Source organism: Chiloscyllium punctatum, chromosome 3 (assembly GCF_047496795.1).
Source record: "Chiloscyllium punctatum isolate Juve2018m chromosome 3, sChiPun1.3, whole genome shotgun sequence".
Classification (NCBI taxonomy): Eukaryota; Metazoa; Chordata; class Chondrichthyes; order Orectolobiformes; family Hemiscylliidae; genus Chiloscyllium; species Chiloscyllium punctatum.
The window spans coordinates 125,683,135-125,705,286 of record NC_092741.1 but is presented as its reverse complement, the minus strand read 5'-3'; positions in this window follow the sequence as shown (position 1 = coordinate 125,705,286).

Here is a 22,152-nt window from a genome sequence, read left to right as displayed (position 1 = left end):
GGAGGCACTGGAACGGGTGCAGAGGAAGTATACCAGGATGTTGCCTGGTATGGTAGGAAGATCCTATGAGGAAAGGCTGAGGCACTTGGGGTTGTTTTCATTGGAGAAAAGAAGGTTTGGGGTGACTTGATAGAGGTGTACAAGATGATTAGGGGGTTAGATAGGGTTGACAGTGAGAACCTTTTTCCACGTATGGAGTCAGCTATTACAAGGGGGCATAGCTTTAAATTAAGGGGTGGTAGGTATAGGACTGATGTTAGGGGTAGGTTCTTCACTCAGCGAGTTGTAAGTTCATGGAATGCCCTGCCAGTAGCAGTGGTGGACTCTCCCTCTTTATGGGTATTTAAGCGGGCATTGGATAGGTATATGGAGGATAGTGGGTTAGTGTAGGTTAGGTGGGCTTTGATTGGCGCAACATTGAGGGCCGAAGGGCCTGTACTGCGCTGTATTCTTCTATGTTCTATGTTCTATGTTCTATAATTACCAGGGTTGCCGCTACTCCCTGTCTTGAACAAGCAGATGATGTTTCTGATCCTCCAGTCTTCTGGCACTGTTCCTGTAGACAATGATGATGTAACGATCAAAGCCAAAGTCTCTGCAGTCTTCTCCCTAGCTTCCCAGAGAATCCCATCCGACTTTTCTGTTTTCACACTTTCTATGATTGCTAACACCTCCTCCTTATGAGCCTCAATCCTGTCTAGTCTAATAGACTGTATCTCAGTATAGAGCTCAACAACATTTTCCTGTGTGAATACAAATGAAAAGTACTCATTTAGTGCTCCCCCAACTCTCTGACTCCTCGCACAATTTCCCGCTACCGTCCTTGACTGGCCCTAATCGTACTCTAGTTATTCTTTTATTCCTGACATACCTATAAAAAGCTTTAGGGTTTTTCTTGATTCTACCTGCCAAAGACGTCTCATGTCCCCTCCTGGCTCTTCTTAGTGCTCTCTTTAGGTCCTTCCTGGCTAACCTGTAACTCTCAAGTGCTCTAACTGAGTCTTCATGCCGCATCTTTACATAAGCCTTCTACTTCCTCTTGACAAGAGATTCAATTTCTTTAGTAAACCATGGTTCCCTTGCTCGACCTCTTCCTCCCTGCCTGACAGATACATACTTATCAAGGACAATACAATAGCTGTTCCTTGAACAAGCTCCACATTTCAATTGTGCCCATCCCCTGCAGTTTCCTTTCCCATCCTATGCATCCTAAATCTTGCCAAATCGCATCATAATTTTCCTGCTCTCAGTCTACAACCATGTAAGTTCTAATATTCCAAATGGTAACCCTCATTTAAATACAATATGGACTTCTGCCTCTAACAACCATTTCAGGCAGTGACTCTCAGAGCCCCACTACCCTTTGGATCAAAGTATTCTCCTGCAACCACCTTTAATACTTCCTCAAATTACTGTAAACATACATCACGCCCACTCCCAACTCTGTGACTCTGCTAAAAAGAAGTGCCCCGACTTATCCAATCTATCCAGGCTCCTCAAAACTTTACTCAGCTCACTTAAAACTTCCCAGCATCCTCTATTCTAAAGGAACCAACCCCAGCCCATCCATTTTTACAAAACTGTGAAATTTGAACCCGTTTCAAAATAGGTTCTATAATTTTGTGGATACCACATTCATTCCTTTTATTCCTTCATTTTGCTTTTCTTTTTAGATTCCAGTTGATTGCTTACCTAACCTCCTTATTTACAGAGAGCTCAGCAGCATTTTGCTGACTCCTATATTTAGTGAGGTACTTATAACGAATGCATTTTGACCTATAATAGCTGAATCTGCCAAATTGTGTCCTCCATGCTTTCCAGTTGGAAGAAAATGTTTAAATAAGTTATGTAAGTAGGCAAGCTGTGCATGTTGCAGTTCCCCAGTAATGGTACACATTAGTAGCATATTTTGGGGTATTATTAAGTAATATTAAAATAATAGTAATTTTTTTGGCAATAATAAAGCCTGATGTTTTACAGTAAACATGATGCTATTGTTTTAAATGTTGGAATAAGTCAAATTGGATCCAACCTCTATCAGTGAATGCAGTTGGTGTAGCTGATGCAGTTATTTCTTTGTTAATACCTTTTTCTTTTGTTAAATGTGGTTCAGAACCAGCACTGTAACCTTATCACCATATCACTACGGGTGGAATTTTCCCAGTTTCAGTTAAACTAGTTTGTTGAGTGAGATCCAGAGTATGTTCTCTGCCCTGACTTGGAACAATTTGTCTCTCTCAATCATCTACTGTTCACCTTATTAATTAGCAACAGGGCTCTCAGGGAATTTCACAGTTGGAGAGTGAAATTGCGCACTGCTTCCGGTACCTTCCAATGTTCACATTGCTGTCACCATGGTCAAAGCCCAGCTACATGCCACTTCAGATGCTTCCAGTCAGGAACTGCCCCTCTTCCTGCGCTAACTGACTGCTATCACTGAAAACATAGCTGAGACAAAAGGACGGTGCAGTCCTCGCTTCGCAGACAGGAACCTGAGCACGCCGGTTGACAGGGTGATGAAGAGGATAGCAGCCGTTTTTCCAGCCAGCTGCTGCAGGAGGCCACAGAGTATCTAATCATGAATAGAGATGGGAAACTGAATAACTAAGAAGGGGAAGACCTCAAAATGTTGAAGCAGAATCAGGCAATTCAACCATCGAGACTGCTCTGTCATGTGATTGTGACTGATATATTTCTGCCTTCTTCCCAAAACTCTTGATCCTCTTACTAATCAAGAACCTATTTATCTTTGTTTGAAAGACACTCAATAACTTGGCCTCCACAGCCTTCTGCAGCAATAGGTTCCACAGATTCAACACCTTCTGCTGAAGAAATTCCCCCTCATCTCAGTTCTATAGGGTCATCCCTTCACCCTGAGGCTGTGCCCCTCGGTCCTAGTCTCTTCTACCACTGGAAACATTTTTTTCAATGTCCACTCTCTCCAAGCCTCTCGGTATCCGGTAAGTTTCAATCAGATCCTACTAAATCTTCTAAACTTCATTGAGTACAATCTCAAAGTAGTCTATCGCTCCTTATATGACCAGCCCTTCATCCATGTAACCATTCTTGTAAACCTCCTCAGAACCCCCTCCAACACAAGCACAGCCTTCCTCAGATACTAGAAGTATCACAATATTCCAAATGCGGTCTAATCAAAGCATTATACAGCCTTGGCAGTACACTTCTGCGTTTGTATTTTAGCTGTCTCGAAATGAGTGCTATCATTACATTTGCCTTGCTACCGCCAACCGAACCTGTCTGTTAACCTTAAGAGAATCCTGAATTAAGACACCCAAGTCTCTTTGTGCTTCAGATTTCTAAAGCCTTTCCTCATTTAGAAAAGGGTCTACACCTCTACTCTTCCTACCAAAGTGCATAACCTTATACATTGCCACACTTGTATTCCATTGCCAATTTCTATGCCCATTTGTTTAGCCTGTCCAAATCCTTCTGCAGCCTCCCCATTTCCACAATACCACCTTGTCCCTCCACCCATCTTTGTGTCATCTTCAACCTTACCCACAATGCCCTCAGTTGTTTCATCCAGATTGTTAACGTATAACGTGAGTAGTTGTGGTCCCAACGCTGACTCCTGTGGAACTCTGCTAAGCACTGACTGTCATCTGAAAATGAAACCTCTATAAAGTCACCCTCTCAGCCTCCGATGCTCCAGGGAATACAGCCCCAGCCTGTTCAGCCTCTTCTTATAGCTCAAATCCTCCAATCCTGGCAACATCCTTGTAAATCTTTTCTGAACCCTTTCAAATTTCACAATATCTTTCCGATAGGAAGGAGACCAGAATTGCACGCAATATTCCAACAGTGGCCTGGGGTCGGGGAGTCCAGAACTAGAGGGCATAGGTTTAGGGTGAGAGGGGAAAGATATAAAAGAGACCTAAGGGGCAACTTTTTCACACAGAGAGTGGTATGTGTATGGAATGAGCTGCCACAGGAAGTGGTGGAGGCTGGTACAATTGCAACATTTAAGAGGCACTTGGATGGGTATATGAAGAGGAAGGGTTTGGAGGGATACGGGCCAGGTGCTGGCAGGTAGGACTAGATTGGGTTGGGATATCTGGTTGGCATGGACAGTTGGACTGAAGGGTCTGTTTCCATGCTGTACATCTCTATGACTCTATGACTCTATGTCCTCTGGCTCTTCTTTGTTTAACTTGTTCCCTCCTCAAAGAATTCTAACAGATTTATCAGGCATGACCTCCCCTTAATGAAGCCATGCTGAATCAGCTCTATTTTACCATGCACTTCTAAGTACTCCACAATCTCATCTCAATAACAAACTCTAAAATTGTACCAACAATCGAGGTCAGGCTGACCAGCCTATAGTTTCCTGTCTTCTGCCCTTCTGAAGCAAGGCAACTTTCCAGTTCCCTGGGACTTCCCTAACTCCAGTGATTCCTGAAAGATCGCCACCAATACCTCGTACAATTTTCTCAGTTATGTCCTTCAGAACCCATGGATGTAGTCCATCTGATCCGGGTGATTTATCCACCTTCAAGCTTTTCAACTTACCCAGTCCCTTCTCCTTAATGATGGCCATTACATTCACCTCTGCCCCCGACTCTCTTGAAGTTCTGGTGTGCTGCTGGTGTCTTCCATTGTGCAAAGTACCTATTCAATTTCTCCACCATTTTTTTGTTCCCCACTACTACTTCACCAGTCTCATTTTTTGAGCGTCCAATGTCCACATTTGTCTGTCTTTTTACTTTTGTTAATAGCTAAAAACACTCTTGCAATTTTCTTTTATATTACTAGCTAGCTTACTCTCATGTTTCATCTTCTGCCCCTTTATTGTTTTTTTAGTTGCCCATTGTTGGTTTTTAAAGGCTTCTCAATCCTCTGGTTTTCCTCTAATCTTCCCCACATTGTATGTTTTTTCTTTGATTTTATGCTTGCCTGACTTGTCTGGTCAGCCATGATTGCCTCATCCTCCCCATAATATATTTCTTGTTCCTTGGGATGTATTTCTGCTGTGCTTCCCAAGTTATCCACAGAAACTCCTGCATTGCTGTTCCACCATCTTCCCTGCTAGAGCTCCCTTCTAATCAATTCTGGCCAGCTTGTCCCTCATGTCTTTATAGTTACCTTTACTCAATTATAATACTGTTTCATCTGATTCCAACTTCTCCCTCTCAAACTGGAGAGTGAATTTGATCATATGGGTGCAGCACAGTGGCTCAGTGGTTAGCACTGCTGCCTTACAAACAATGGACCTGGATTTGATTCCAGCCTCGGACAACTGTATATGTGGTGTTTGCATATTTTCCCAGTGTCTGCAGGAGTTTCCACCTACAGGTTAAGTGGATTGGCCATGCTAAATTGCCCACAGTGTCCAGGGATGTGTTAGCCTAGACAGATTAGACATTCCTAATGAAGGGCTTATGCCCAAAATGTCGACTCTCCTGCTCCTCGAAGGCTGCCTGACCTGTTGTGCTCTTCCAGTGCCATACTTCTCGACTCTGACTCTCCAGCATCTGCAGTCCTCACTTTCTCCTAGATTAACTATGAGAAACGTAGGGTTATGGGGATTGAGTAGGGACGTTCATCAGGGTGAGATATTCTTCGGAGGGTCAGTGTGGCCTCGATGGGCCAAATGGCCCATTTCGACACTGTAGGGATTCTATGATGTTAGGATTACTGCCTCCTAAGAGTTCCTTTATGTAAATCTGCCTCATTACCCATCACTGAATCCAGAATTTCCTAAACCCTAGTGAACTCTACTACAAGTTTCTTCAAAAAAAATCTTGTGGACATTCCACAAATTCCTTTCCTTGACATCCACTACCAACCTGAATTTCCCAGTCCACTTGCATGTTGACTTCATCTGATTATTGTCATAGTGCCTTTCTTACTTTCTATTATCTATCTGCTGATTTATTTTCTTCCCCACATCCTGACTACTGTTAGGAGGCCTATACACACCTCCCATCAGGGTCTTTTTCCCTCTGCGGGTCCTCAAATCTCCCTACACAGATTCTACACCTTCTGACTGTATATCATGTCTTGTTATTGATTTAATTTCATCTCATACTGACAAGGCAACCCTGACCCCTCTGTCCATCTACCAGTCCTTTCACTAAGATGTGTTTCTTTGGATATTAAGTTCCTAGTCCTGATCTCCCTGCAGCTATGTTTCTGGGGTACCCACAATATCGTAGATGCCAATTTTAATCTGCACTACAAGCTCATTTACCTTATTTCATATGCTGTGTGCATTTAAGTATAACACCCTCAGTCCTGCGTTGACCCTCTCCTTTTCATAGTTGTCCTGAAGTTAGATTCCTGAGCCTTTCCGTACTCTATTTGTTCTGGAAACTTTAACCTTTGCTGAGCCCTCTCCGACTTTAACTCTTTCCATAACTTTCCATGCAACTGATCCCATCCCACTATATAACTTACAGCCCTAGTTATTCAATCCGCCAGGACCCTGGTCCCAGTATGATTCAGGTGGAGCCCGTCCAAGCTGCCCTCGTTCCCAGTACAGATGCCAACATCCCCAGAATTCAAACCAGTTTCTCCCACACCAATCTTTGAACCCACCTGTTTAATCTTGTTGACCCAGTGTCAGTTTGCTTATGGTTCAAGATGATAAACCGGAGATATTAACGTTTGGTTCTGCTTTCTAATTTAACCCCTCGCTGCTCATATTCCTTCACCAGAACTTCTTTCCTCTTGCTACCTATATAGTTGGTACCTACATGGATCATCACAATGGGGGTTTCCTTTTCCAGTCTAAGTTACTATGCAGCCCAAATGTAATATTCTGCACTCAGGTACCAGGCACACCACACAGCCTTTAGTTCTCACAATCCTGGCCACAAAGAACAGTGTCTATTCCTTTTATTATACTATCCCCAATTACAACTACATTGCTATTTTCTCCCCTCTCTTGAATAGCTCCATGTACCACTGTGCTATGATGAGTTTGCTCATCCTCCCTCCAGCCCCCACTCTTATCTACAGAGGGAACGAGAAGCCTAAAACTGTTAGACAAGCTCAAGAGCTGAGGCTCCTTCAGCACTACCACCTCGATCCTTTCCCTCCCTCACTCACAGTCACACTGCCTGTCCCTGACCACATTTGAGGGAGGTAATCTAAGGGATGTGACTGCCTCCAAAAACATTATATCCAGGTAACTCTTCCCTTTCCCTAATGTGTTGAAGTAGTCAAAGCTCAGATTCCAGTTCATCAAGTTTGAGCCAGAGTTCCTCAAGCACAAACGCTTGCTATAGATGTGGTCACTGTAAACCGCAATGGGGTCCACCAGCTCCTACATCATGCAGGTACAACATATCGCCTAGCCTGGCATCTCTGTTTTAATGCCTTCGTTCTTAATTTGATTTTTAAAAAGTTTGTACAGGTCTTTTAGTTTGTAGTTTATAAATATTTCCCCTATTTACCTATCTGAAAGTAGCATATAATAAATAGTCAAATTCGTCGCTATCACCAACCAATGAATGTTTGGTTTTCCTGTGATGTCACTCATTTGTGCTGAGCCCCTGATCCTGTGCTTCAATTTATCCTGTTAACAACAAACTGTACAAACGATGGGCCAAACAAAAGCAAGCAAAAAGCTTCTCTTCCCCTCCACATCAATTTCCCACTTTGCCAACAAATTCCCCAAACTATATATTCACATGGGTAGAGTCTCAATCTGAATGGGATCTCCCCTTCCTGACTGTGTGAAGCTATTGTCTTGTGGTCTCATGGTATTGATGCACAAAAGCTGCTTTGATAACACCTACCTAACCCTAGACCTCTACCATTCTGAAGAACAAGGGGACCAGATTCATGGGTGCACCACCATCTGCAAGTTCCCTTCCAAGCCACTCACCATTCTGACTTGGAAATATATCACTGTTCCCTCACTGTCACTTGGTCAAAATCCTGGAACTCCCTTCCTGATAGTATTGTGGGTGTCACTACACCCCAAGAATTGCAACAACTCAGGAAGACAGCTCACCACAACATTCTCCAAGGCAACTAGATATGTGCAATAAATGTTGGTCGAGACAGCAATGCTCACAACACATGAATGAATAAAAAAATGCATTGTTTGGTTATTCTCTTTAGAATGGTCCTCTGGTCAATATCCTGAGCCTCATCCTCATCTTCATCCTCAAAAAGCTTGTTGTCCCTTTCCTCTGTGTCCTGGACATAGCCCCTTTGTTGGTTCCAGTAAGAGACATAGAGTCAAACACCATAGACACAGACCCTTTGGTCCAACTCATCAATGCCAACCAGATATCCTAAATTAACCTAGTCCCACTTGCCAGCATTTGGCCCATATCCGTCTAAATCTTTCCTATTCAAGTACCCATCCAAATGCCTTTTAAATCTTGTTATTCTACCAGCCTCCACCACTTCCTCCAGCAGCTAATTCCATGCACGCACCCCCCTCACATGAAAACATTGCCCCTTAAGTCTCTTTTAAATCTTTCCCCTTCACTTTTAACCTATGCCCTCTAGTTTTGGACTCCACCACTCCACAAAGATCTTGGCTATTCACCCTATCCATGCCCTTCATGATCACAGCATGCCACAGTGATGTGAGCATCCTTTCTGGATAAAGTCGTTCCAGAGCAATTTAGACCTCATCTTGCAGAGACCTGTGGTCTGTTCCACTGTGGCCCTGGTAGAAGTGTGAGTAGGATTGTATCTTCATTCTATCAATCTGAAGACTTCGCAAAACTGTCATTAACCATGTTCAGAGGGAGTAACTCTTGTCTCTGAGCTGATATCCCTGTGTGACCCATGAACCTTGAAGGAAGGCAGGAACTTGTGCCTTCTCTAGTATGTAAGAGTCAGAGAAGCACCCAGGATATCTGGAGCAGTCCTCCAAAATTTAACACAGAAAGTCACATACAATTTCAACTTTGAGTAGAAATATTGATGAACTCTGCACTTACTTAGACATTCACTTTACCCTTACTTGGAGGCTGCCTGCCTGCCCCTGCCTACTTTTCATTGCTTCTTTAATGTACGTTCAGTGCCTTTAGCTGTCAGCATCTGCGTGGCTTGCATTATTTTCTTAGTACACAGGGCCTTTAGTGTCAAGTTAGAGGCTGCCACCTTGAAGGGTTGCTTTGGTTTTGAGGGAGAGACAGACAGTTTTTCAATGTGGGGAACATTGAACAATTAAGGGGGTTAGCATGTCGGTGTGAAGCACTGTGTTATGTCAACATCACACTGTTTCATGTGCCAGCAATTTAATCCCCCATCTGCTTCAAACAATGGTCATGAGTGAAAGTCAAAGGCAGTTCTTGGTGCGCGAAGAAAAGTAGGATCATTCATAGGGCCACCTGAGCAGTCAGTTAAGGGGCTCCCTCCATTCATGTAGGAAGGTTTGCCAAAGTTAATACGGTGGTTGGTCCTACCAGTGATCTATGACTTTGCAGTTTGGAGATTTGGCCACATCAGTCCTGTAGATCAGGTACAACCAGTGTAGAGATTGCACGTAGATCAATCAGGGTATTGTGGAGATATCAGTCCAGAAGATGAACAATGGCCAATTGTTTCACTCTGGGCAGAGGACCCTGACCACTCCTGGGGACTTTGCTCAATAATGGTTTAGGAGCTTACCAGTGTGAAGTCCATGGAGTCCTGGGGGCACATTGGCAAATCAGATCTGGGAATAGCCTTCCATTTACTGGATCACTGAGAAAATGGTGGCAATGACAGCAGTGCAAGTGGAGATAGTTAACTAGAACGGCATAGTGAAAAGAGGGTTGGGAGGTTCTTGGAGCTCCAAAAGTCAGTCTTAAAGAGGTCAAAGTGACTCTGGCCTCCACATGGAGAGTGTGTATGGCCAAAAAGGGAATTTCCAAATCATGAGCTCAAGGAATCAAACGGCCACATCAACAGTTACATAAAGTGGCTCAATAGAAATGGAACAGTGAATGCTGAAATGTCACAGGGGTCTCAGATAGGGCACTTAAAAGATGGGGAATATGTTTGTGTCCTGGTGCATTGAAAGTCAACTGTATACTGAATGCACACAATGGGTGCCACCACATGGAAACTGGACAGAGTAAGATACTGCTTTTTTATTGTCTTTGGGGGTGGAGTTAAACTGTTGGAATTTGAGGCCCTGTGAGGGCAATTTCAGTATCATGCCTCCATTAATTTGGTAAAGCACTCATTTGTCTTCAATTCACCATTTATCAGCAAGTGTTCCATTGTCTAAGAATCCAGGTTAAAAACTGCAGCATCAAGCAATGATGCCCCTAACTCTAATTGCTTCCTTGCCGCCTAATGGAGGTATGTCAATAACCTCCTTGACACGCTTACCTGCTTTTCAAAATGGCATGAGTTCAAAGGATGCCAGTCTTTCAGCAGGTATCCAGTGAGTTGGAAATTGTTCTAGGAATGATGTGTGGTAAGATGGGGCTGGGATCGGATGTGAAAGAAGCCATGGGGCAGGGTTAATTAATTAGGCAAATTTGGTAAAATAGGGCAACAAATCTCTCTAGGCCTTGGGCCAAAATCCTGCAAAAAACACAACGTAATTCAAACTTAGCCAAAAACAAAACACAAGATTCAGGCCCTGGAAATAATTATTTGGGATAGAGTTAATAGATACCTGGAAATATATGGATTTATTTGAAAGAAACACTATGAATCTGTTCAGAGAAAATCATTTCTATCTAACTTGCTGGAGTTCTTTGAAGAGGTAACAGCAAGGGTTGATGAGGATAATGTTGTTGATGTAGTGTATATGAGCTTCCATAAGGTGCAGTGCCAATCTACAGACTTGTAAGGAAAGTACAATAAACCTTTTATTATCTGACACCTGTGGGACCAGAAGTGTAAAGATTGATCAAATATTCTGCATAATCAAGAGGTCCATATTCTGCATGTTCAATATAAAAACATGGACTAAGTAATAAACACGTAATGCAGGAGATATACACATATTGCTGTTAAACTTTATTTACAGCCTAAATCTCTTCAATAATACAACTTAAATAAAACTTACTGGAAGGGAGTCTTCTCTCTCACACCCTCAATTCACTACTTAGTCATCATGGTATTTGAGGAGAAATTAACTTAAAATTGAGTCAGCTGTTAATTCTTTGCGATGCCATTCAATTGAACAAGAAGTACTTTTATATTAAGATAAATAAATCTTGAAAACTATAATAATTGGACAGAATAATACAGTAAACTTATTTACTGTATTTAAGGTATATAATTGTTCTGATTTATGGAGAGTGCAGTTCATAATGGAATCACTACAGTGTGGAAGTAGGCTATTCGGTCCATTCGGTCCATTGAGTCCACACCGACCCTATGAAGGGTATCCCACCCAAACCCACCCCATCCCTGTCATCCTAAGTTGTCCCATGGCTAATCCACCTTGCCTGCACATCCCTCGACACTATGGGCAATTTAGCATGGCCAATTCCTCTAACCTGCAATCTTTCAACTATGGAAGGAAACCAGACCACCCAAAAGACACCCGCGCGGGCATGGGAAGAATGTGAAAACACCACACAGTCACCTGAGGATGGAATCAGATCCAGGTCCCCAGTGCTGTGAGATAGCAATGCTAACCACTGAGCCACTATGCCAGCCTTTAAGGTGCTGATTAAAATGAGGTTTGCTGTAATAGGCATGAAATAAAAGGGACAGTAGCAATACAGATAGAAAATTGGCTGAGGGATAGGAAACAGAGAGTAATGGTTGATGGGTATCTATTGGGTTGAAAGAAGGCTTGCAGTCAAGCTCCCAGAGGTCAATTTTGGAGCCTTATTGTAGCTATTCCTTATTGACCCTTATTGCAGCCTTCATTACCCTCATGATGCAGTGAAGGTGCAAAACTACCACAGTCTGTTCTTCCTCAGTCAGCAACATGGACCTGGCAGTGAAGTGCTCACCATATTGTGTTCCCGGTTCTGATTGAGCATAAGTCACCATCAAAGTGTTTGTCAGTATCTGAGCTGGTCAGAGAGTGCAGAAGTGCTGCTGCTTCTTCCTCAGAGGTAAAGCTGGAGATGTCTTCAGGGGCCAACTTCTTGTTGGTGGAGACAATACAGAAAACACTTCTACTAACAGGAGACAAAAGGGACAACACATTTCGACCTGTTTGGAATTTCTTTTCATCTTCATGTGGGGGTGTGGATGTCAGCACCTAGGCCAGTATTTGTCACCCATCCCTTATTGTTTAATGGGATATGAGGTCATGATCCTCTCACTCCGTGATATGACCCCTCTTCTTTTGGGATGAAGAGATGAATGTCAGGCACCCCATCCTAGATCTTTCTATTGTGGGATTTTTCCTCCTGCAATGGAACAAGGCAAGGGAGATCATGCAAGGTTAATAGTCTGACATGTTTGGGTGGGTTACAGTGAATGAGTGAAGATGTTGCATTCAATAACGAGAGTGATGAAATATGAGCCTTAGCAGGTGGTGGGTGTAGTAGCAGAGTTAGAGTTAGAGTTAGAATGAGTATGAGGTACCAGCCAGTCATTGACCTTCTTTTGACGCACCTGGAGCATTGATACCTCATTGACTCTGGAGGTCAGTAAGGCGTTTGATAAGGTTCCACACAGTAGGCTATTGCACAAAATACAGAGTTTCGGGATTGAAGGGGATTTAGTGGTTTGGATCAGAAATTGGCTAGCTGAGAGGAAGACAGAGGGTGGTGGTTGATAGGAAATATTCATCCTGGAGCTCAGTCACCAGTGGTGTGCCACAATGATCTGTTTTGGGGCCACTGCTGTTTGTCATTTTTATAAATGATCTGGAGGTGGGCGTAGAAGGATGGTTTCATAAATTTGCAGATGACACTAAGGTAAGCAGAGTTGTGGATAGTGCCAAAGGAATTTGTGGCTTGCAGAGGGACATAGATAAGGTGCAAAGCTGGGCTGAGAAGTGGCAAATGGAGCTTAATGCAGAAAAGTGTGAGGTAGTTCAATTTGGAAGAAGTAACAGGAATGCAGAGTACTGGACTAATGGTAAAATTCTTGGCAGCGTAGATGAATAGAGAGATCTCGATGTCCAGGTGCATGAATCCCTGAAAGTTGCCACCTAGGTTGATAGGGTTGTTAATAAGGCATATAGTGTGTTGGCACTTATTGGTAGTAGGATTGAAGTTTGGAGCCACAAGGTCATGCTTCAGCTGTACAAGACACTGGTAAGGCCACACCGTATTGCGTGCAGTTCTGCTCACCGTATTATAGGAAATATGTGGAAGCTTTGGAAAGGGTTCAGAGGAGGTTTACTAGGATGTTGCCTGATATGGAAGGAAGGTCTGATGAGGAAAGGCTGAGGGAACTGAGGCTGTTTTCGTTGGAGAGAGGAAGGTTGAGAGGTGACTTAATAGAGACGTATAAGATAATCAGAGGGTTAGATAGGGTGGACAGTGAGAGTCTTTTTTCTCGATGGTGAATGCTAATACAAGGGGACATAGCTTTAAATTGAGGGATGATAGAGTTAGGACAGATATTAGGGGTAGTTTTTTACTCAGAGAATAGTGGGGCATGGAACGGCCTGCCTGCAACAGTAGTAGACTCACTTATGTTGAGGGCATTTAAATGGGCATTGGACATACATACGGATAATAATGGAGCGGTGTAGGTTAGATGGGCATCAGATTAATTTCACAGGTCGGTGCAACATCGAAGGCCGAAGGGCCTGTACTCCGTTGTAAAGTTCTAAGTTCTATGTTCTACATAGCTCACTGAGCTTGAAGGTTTGTTTTCAGATGTTTCATCACCATACTAAGTAACATCATCAGTGAGAGTCTCTGGTGAATCGCTGGTGGTATGTCCCACCTCTCTATGTATATGTCTTGGTTTCTTTAGGTGGATGATGTCATTTCGATATTTTTCAAGGGAAGTTAGGTAGGGTCTAAATCAATGTATTGATTGATGGAGTTCTGATTAGAGTGCCATGCCCCTAAGAATTCTCGTGTGTGTCTTTGTTTCGCCTGTCCTAGGATGTGTGCGTTGTCCCAGTCAAAGTGGTGTCTTTCTTTGTCTGTATGTGTTCAAACTAGTGATAGTGGGTCATGTCTTTTGGTGGCCAGTTGGTTTTCATGTATCCTGGTGGCAAGTTTCCTGCTAGTTTGCCCGATGTAGTTTTTTGTACAGTTTTTGCATGGTATCTTGTAAATGACGTTAGTTTTGCTGGTAGTATCTATTGGATCCTTCAGGTTCATTAGCCGCTGGCCACTAAAAGACACGACTCACTATCACTAGTTTGTATACATACAGATAAAGAAGGACGTGACATTGACTGGGACAACACACACATCGTCAGACAGGTGAAACAAAGACACGCATGAGAATTCTTAGAGGCATGGCATCCTAAACAGAACTCCATCAATAAATACATCAATTTAGACCATATCTACCTTCCCTTGAAAAAAAAAGAACCGGAAATGACGTCACCGACCTTAAGAAACCAAGACCTATAAATAGAGAGGCAGGACATAACACCAGCACTTCACCAGATGATGTTACCTAATATGGTGATGAAATGTCAGAAGACAAACCTTCAAGGTCAGCAAGTTAACTTACATACTTATCATCAACTTGAGCTACAAATCTTCTGAAAAATTGCTAACTGCCTTTCCTATTTATCTTTGTACTATCAGTAAATGTAGCTACAACACAGTCAGTTCTTCATCCACATTTCCTCACAACAGTCTGTCAGACAGTGAGCAATGTGCTTTGAATCCTCTGAGCTTTAGCTTCAAGTGATTGATGACATGGTTTCAAATATCTTGATGTATGCGAAGCCACTGAAATTAGAGGTTCACTTTACAGATGAATCTTGTACCGTATCACCTCTGGTTCAACCCTTAGCAGTCCAAATGCAACTCAAAAACTTTTCTCACTGTTGAATAATACAAATAATGCTCCTACCTTTTCTAAAAGAGAAGCCAGTTTTGATAAACATTTTTGTCAAGCTAGCTCTAATTTATCAAATTAGCTAGATGCACCAACATCTCCAACTGCTGGTGATGTAGTGGTAGTGTCCCACCTCTGGATGAGTAGACCTCTGTTCAAGCCCCACCTGTTCCACAGGTGCATAATCACATCTCTGAAACAAGTTGGCTAAAAAGATCCAGCATTTCTGTAATTAAACTACCTTATCTGCTTTTCGGAATTTGAGGCAATTCACACAACTCAACAGGTTTATAAATCTGAAGCCTTTTATCGAGTTTTGAGAATATTTGTAGCTCAGGTTGAGGTTTTGGATGTAGGTTTGCTCACTGAGCTGGAAGGTTCATTTCCAAACGTTTCATCACCCTACTAGGTAACATCTTCAGCAGGCCTCAGGTGAAGCACTGCTGAAAATTTCTACTTTCTAATTATATGTTTGGGTTTTTTTGGGTTGGTGATGTCATTTTCTGTGCTGTTGTTATTTCCTGCGGTGCAGTCACTTCCTGTTCCTTTTCTCAGGGGATGGTAGATGGAGTCTAATTCGATGTGTTTGATAGAGTTCCGGTTGGAATGCCATGCTTCTAGGAATTCTCGTGCATGTCTTTGTTTGGCTTGGCCTAAGATGGATGTGCTGTCCCAGTCAAAGTGGTGTCCTTCCTCATCCATATGTGAGGATATTAGTGAGAGAGGGTCATGTCTTTGTGTCATTATCACAGGAAATGACATCACCAACCCAAAAAACCCAAACATAGAAATAGAAAACAGGAATTTTCAGCCTGAGGCCCACTGAAGATGTTATCTAGTATGGTGATGAAACATCTGAAAATGAACCTTCCAGCTCAGCGAGCAAACCTACATCTGGAAACTTCTATACAATTACATCTGAACCACTATTGGCGATTTTCACTGATTGAACCTATCACAACCATGTGACAAGAACTGTGTGAAACATTGTGCCTGGAAATTGTTCCCTATTAATTACTGTATAATAAGTTGTAATTTCCATTGGTTTAGTAAAAATAAGCCAACTTTACAGAAAGGTAAAAATTGAATTGTCCTTGAGCCTCAAGGTGACAAAAAAATCGCCAAGCTAAAGGAGAGAGTTTTTAACAGGAGTTAACAAAGAAACCTGAACTGCTGCTGCTTATTCTTTCTGGCGGGAAGCCCGAGCTATTTCAAGACCCCAGCATCAGTTACCTTCTGCTGGTGAATAGTGGGCATCGACTCCCTGCCTCAGGAAAGTTACTGAAATGCCTAACAATTGGAGAGGGAGGAAGGGATGGATTGGGAGAGGAAGCCAAAGTCCAGATGTTTCTTTTGTTGATCCAAGCACAACCTCCCACCCCCGAATGCCATTCTGACCCGTTGGTATCCCTGATAAGCTCCTATGTCCATTTTTGCATTCACTTAATGGATATGACTTTACCAGATCCCAAGCATTTATTGTTTAAGCCCTTCAGCTAGACCATTAGAGAGGGTAGTTAGGTGTCAACCTCATAACTTTGGACCTGGACTCACATGTAGGCCCGACCAAGTAAGGGTGACATTAGTGAACCAAATGGGTGTTTAGAACCATCATGATCATCAGGACTGATACCAGATAGAGTCAAAGAGATGTACAGCACGGAAACAGACCCTTCAGCCCAACTCATCCATGCTGACCAGATATCCTAAATTAATCTATTCCCATTTGCCAGCATTTGGCCCTTATCCCTCGAAACCCTTCCTATTCACATACCCATCCATTATTCTTTTTAAATGTTGTAATTGTACCAGTCTCCACCACGTCCTCTGACAGCTCATTCCATACATGCACCACCCTCTGTGTGAAAAAAATTGCCCTTTAGAGCTCTTATAAATCTTTCCCCTCTCACCTTAAACATAAGCCCCCTAGTTTTGGACACTGCTAACCTGGAGAAAAGACTTTGGGTATTCACCCTATCTATGCCCTTCATTTTATAAATCTCTGTAAGATCACCCCTCAAGCCTCGGATGCTGCAGGGACAATAGCCCCGGTCTATTCAGCCTCATGCCCTTCAACCCTGACAACATCTTTGTAAATCTTTTCTGAACCCTTTCAAGCTTCACAACATCCTTCCTATGCAGGGAGACCAGAATTGACTGCAGTATTCCAAAAACAGCCTAACCAATGTCCTGTACAACCGCAACACGACCTCCAAACTCCTATACTCAATGCACTGACCAATAAAGGGGGTAAAAACAATGACTGCAGATGCTGGAAACCAGATTCTGGATTAGTGGTGCTGGAAAAGCACAGCAGTTCAGGCAGCATCCGAGGAGCAGTAAAATCGACGTTTCGGGCAAAAGCCCTTCATCAGGGATACAGGCAGAGTGCCTGAAGGGTGGAGAGATAAATGTTGTCTCCCCACCCTTCAGACACTCTGCCTGTATTCCTGGTGTAGGGTTTTTGCCCGAAACGTCAATTTTACTGCTCCTCAGATGCTGCTTGAACTGCTGTGCTTTTCCAGCACCACTAATCCAGCACTGACCAATAAAGACAAGCATACCAAATACCTTCTTCACTACCCTGTCTATCTGAGACACCACTTTCAAGGTCTCTTTATTCAGCAGCACTCCCTAATACCTCAACATTAACTGTATAAGACCTGCCCTAATTTGCCTTACCAAAATGCAACACCTCACATTTATCTAAATTAAACTCCTTCTGCCACTCCTCAGCCCATTGGTCCATCTGATCACGATCCTGTTGTCCTCTGAGGTAACCTTCTTCACTGTCCACTACATAACCAATTTTGGTGTCATCTACAAACTTATTAACCATCCCACCCATGTTCAATGCAAATCATTTACACAAAGAGCAGTGGACCCAGCACCAATCCTTTTGGCACTCCACTGATCACAGGCCTCCAGTCTAAAAAGCACCACACTCTGTCTTCTACCTTCAAACCAGTTCTGTATCCAAATGGCTAGCTCTCCATGTCTGCCATATAATCTGACCTTGCTAACCAGTCTACCATGAGGAACCTTGTCAAATGCCTTACTGAAGTCCATTTAGATCACGTCCACCACTCTGTCACTCTGCCTTGTCTTCAAAATACCAATTTTACTTAATTTACAGAATTTCAATTTCACATTGCCATGGAGGGATTTAAATGCAGGTTTCTGGATTACAAATCCAGTAATTTAACCACCTTGCTAACTATACCCACAACAAATTCTCAATCCCAAACATCAGGAGGCAGACTTGCTTATTCCATTGAATTTCCTGTCTGCCCTTGAGATGGCCATATACAGAATATCGAAGATGGGTTCACAACAGGAACAGACTTGTTTTACAGCCATTTCCAATTTAAAATCAGCCTCCCATTACTATGTTTGACCAGTGCAGTTGGACACTGAGTACAATTATTAATGTATTGGAGAAAATTACACTCCTACAATTGTTCATATTTCTGTAAACTTACCTATGGTATATAATTAAATAACATACGTTCTGAGGTAGCAGCACAATTTAAAGTTCGGATCATGTTCAGAATGTGCTTGAATTTCACACTCAAGTTTGTTCCCTGACATGAATCCCTAACAGTGGGCGGCACGGTGGCACAGTGGTTAGCACTGCTGCCTCACAGCGCCAGAGACCCGGGTTCATTTCCTGCCTCAGGCGACTGACTGTGTGGAGTTTGCACATTCTCCCCGTGTCTGCGTGGGTTTCCTCCGGGTGCTCCGGTTTCCTCCCACACTCCAAAGATGTGCAGGTCAGGTGAATTGGCCATGCTAAATTGCCCATAGTGTTAGGTAAGGGGTAGATGTAGGGGTATGGGTGGGTTGCGCTTCGGCGGGGCGGTGTGGACTTGTTGGGCCGAAGGGCCTGTTTCCACACTGTAATGTAATCTAATCTAATCTAAAAAAAAATACTATGTCATCTTGCTGGCAACTCATGTGCTGTCCTCCATCATTAACTTATAACCTTTGTTGTTCTGTATGTAGCAGAGCTGAAAACTATTCCTCTACCATTGTCTGATTCTGAATACTGCAATAAGCCCAATCAGGGACGTGTATTGATTTCATTAAAAATTCAAAATCAACTATTTTATTTCTCGTGACAATAAATTTTAAATGTTAGCTAAATACACTGATAGGGAAGAATACAATTCTCAAATCTATGGCAATATGGAAACCACATTAGAATTGTAATTCTTGCTATCGGCGCACTGCTATTTGGTGATTAGTAATTTTACTTGTGTTTATCATTAATTCAGCTAGCATTCTTCCACCATTTCAGGTAGCAGTTCAAAGACTGTCTCAGCACATCTATGGTAACTGCAGCTCTGCAGCATGAAGGTGACCCGATGGGAGGCCACACCTACCAGGTATTACAGGTTTTAAGCTGTGACTGTCAGCAAGTTCTAAAATAACATGGCTGAGAGCTCCTTGTAGGTTGGGGCCGTGAGTGACTAACATACAATCGTTTAGTAGCAGCAGCAGGTCAAGTCATGACCCTCCAAAGCAATTCATGACAAAACTCAATTCTCCCTTTTTTTTTAATCCTTTGAGCTCCTATATAGCTTTTCATCAGCTTTTAAAAGGAAAAAATTATTTCCCTGGTCTGTCGGTCCTTCGGTATTTAGTAAAATATCTCTTGAATTGTTCAAAGTGTACTTAAACTGTGATTGCAAGGGACACTCTAAGAATAAGAGCATTCTGCTTCAGAAAGATACACTTAAAGTAGCAAGATACCACTTGATATGTCTAGATACCACTTATTTTGTTGTAATCTTATTAGTCTGTTAATATATGCAGTTAACATATAGGTTGGGTTAACAACTGGAATTAATCCATCACTATTTTAGTAATACTGTTATAATCATTTTTTCTCTGAATGTTTCTCACTGATTTTTCTGTGAATCTCAAACACATCTACACACATTTTCTCCTGCCACATCCTCTCTCTATTGATCCCATTTTTCCCATTATTTGGAAGCTTTTTACCTCCTTCGATCTTTGCTTTCTCAAATAAATAAAAACAAATGCTGGAAATCTGAAATAAAAGTAGAAAGTGCTGGAGAAACTCAGCAAGTCACGGAGCATCTTTGGAAATGGAAACCCAAATCACACCCAAGTTACCACCTTGCTTAACCTCCTGAAAAGGCTAACAAGAAATTGAAATAAATCAAAAGAATAAATTACAATCAGAGAGAAGTTAAAGATAGAACTGTAACGTAGAACTTTTTAGCTTTTTTTCTTCATTTCTCTATTTTTGTACCTAATCTATTTTATTACCTAAGATTCATATCAAGGTACTTTGTACCTAAGGTGGCATCTGTGCGACAACATTGTACACTTTTTGCTATACTCCTGTAATTTTGTACTTGAGCACATGTGACAATAAAACCTAATTCTAATTCTAATGATCTTCTAATGAAGCATTTTATTTTATGAGTAAATTTTGTTAAAATAGACAGTAACACTTTTGCGGTTAAAGTGTTTTAATGGACACAGTTTCCAATTTTGTTGATTTTCTATGTCTCCATGTTTCTTTCTCAGGCCTTGGGCTCTGTTCTACTTCTTGTCTGCTAATTACTTTGCTTCTAGGTTTTCAAAGTTTGGGAGAAGATTTGTAGCTCGGGTGCTCGTTGCTGTGGTTCTGTTCACTGAGCTGGGAATTTGTCTTGCAAACGTTTCGTCCCCTGTCTAGGTGACATCCTCAGTGCTTGGGAGCCTCCTGTGAAGCGCTTCTGTGCTTCTAGGTTATAATTTTAGACACAGTGCTTTTCACATCAGTTGACTGGAATTTTCAATATGTACATTGTAAACTCTAGAATAAAAAGTGGACATTTTTGACTGCAAGTAGTATATTTTATTCAATTGAGTCTTATTACCACACCATATTGTTTGCCTGCTTTCTTGCAGCCTTGGGTTTTGCAAGGGAGTTGGGGAGCGTTTGGAAGGTGAACTGTGAGCATTCACCACCATTACCGCTCTGACCACTGCCTTGGGATGTCAAGTATGAACAGATGAGAAATCCTGAAGTTGCATTCTGTCACTGAGGTTGTCCATTGTAGGCCCATTCCTCCGAAGCCAGAAATCATTTGAAACAGCAAGAATAACAATGTCCCACTCCTACATCACTCTTCGAAACCCCTTTAAGTATTATTCCATGTTCAGTCAAGTGTAATTGCAATACCATTGTAATGAATAAAATTTATTGATCCATGCAACTGACTCTGGAAAAATAATCTTGCATTTCTGAAGTGCTTTTAAAGGATTAATTGTAAATTTATAAGTCTAATTTTATTAATAATTGTGTTGAATTCTTTTTCAGAAAATTTTACCTTTGATGTTTGCCCGTATGTGCCAATCTTTAATCTGCTCTACATTAAGGAAGTGATTTATTGCACTTGGTTTCCTGCTTGCTGCCGGCAGGGTGTCATTTGACTCAGTTTTATTTTTATATAGTCTTGGAAGGTTTGTTATTCTGAACTTTTCATTCTTTTATTTTCTAAATTTTTTCCGAAGAATTTGTACTCAAGAATATGTATCTAGGTACCTTATACCTAAATGGCGACTCGTAAACTTATTACTGCACTCATGTGAGCACGTGACAATAAAGCTAATTCAATTCAACTCATCAACTCTTGAGCCCACTGCAGTTCAGAGTTGACTCAGGAATGAATTGAGAACAAGCGGGCTTTTCACCGCCTTCCTGGGGTACCAAGCAAACTACCTTGGGTACCTCCCAGGTGGGTACCTCAATATTGGACACTTTGTGCCTCATTGAAAGATCCAGTATTTCTAAAGTGGGACGGGCCACTGAAAGCCACCCTTCTCCCCTTATGATTGATATCCCCTGATCCAACCCTTCCTTGCTACCTCAAGCCCGATAAAAGTCTCACCCTCGCTCACCTTTGACCTGAGGCCCCTCAGTAATTCTGAGTCTTGGGTGGACGTGATACCTGGTGCAGTCACTGCTGCCAGTCATGTTAATAAGCATTTGTAAGGGGCCTCTGTTTGGTTGGCAGCTCTTGACAGGACAGGACTTACAGCCCCTAGAGTCCTGAATCTTGGGGAAGGCCGAATGGTGGCTATCATCAGACACTTAATACTGTTGAAGCTCTTCCATGGAACTGACAGCAGCTCCCCATTTGTTCTCTGATCAATAGATGACAGCCTTATGAGACTGACAAAATCCAACCCAATGTCTAAAGATGCAAAAGTTTTTTTATATATTTCAAAAATATACTTTATTCATAGAAATCT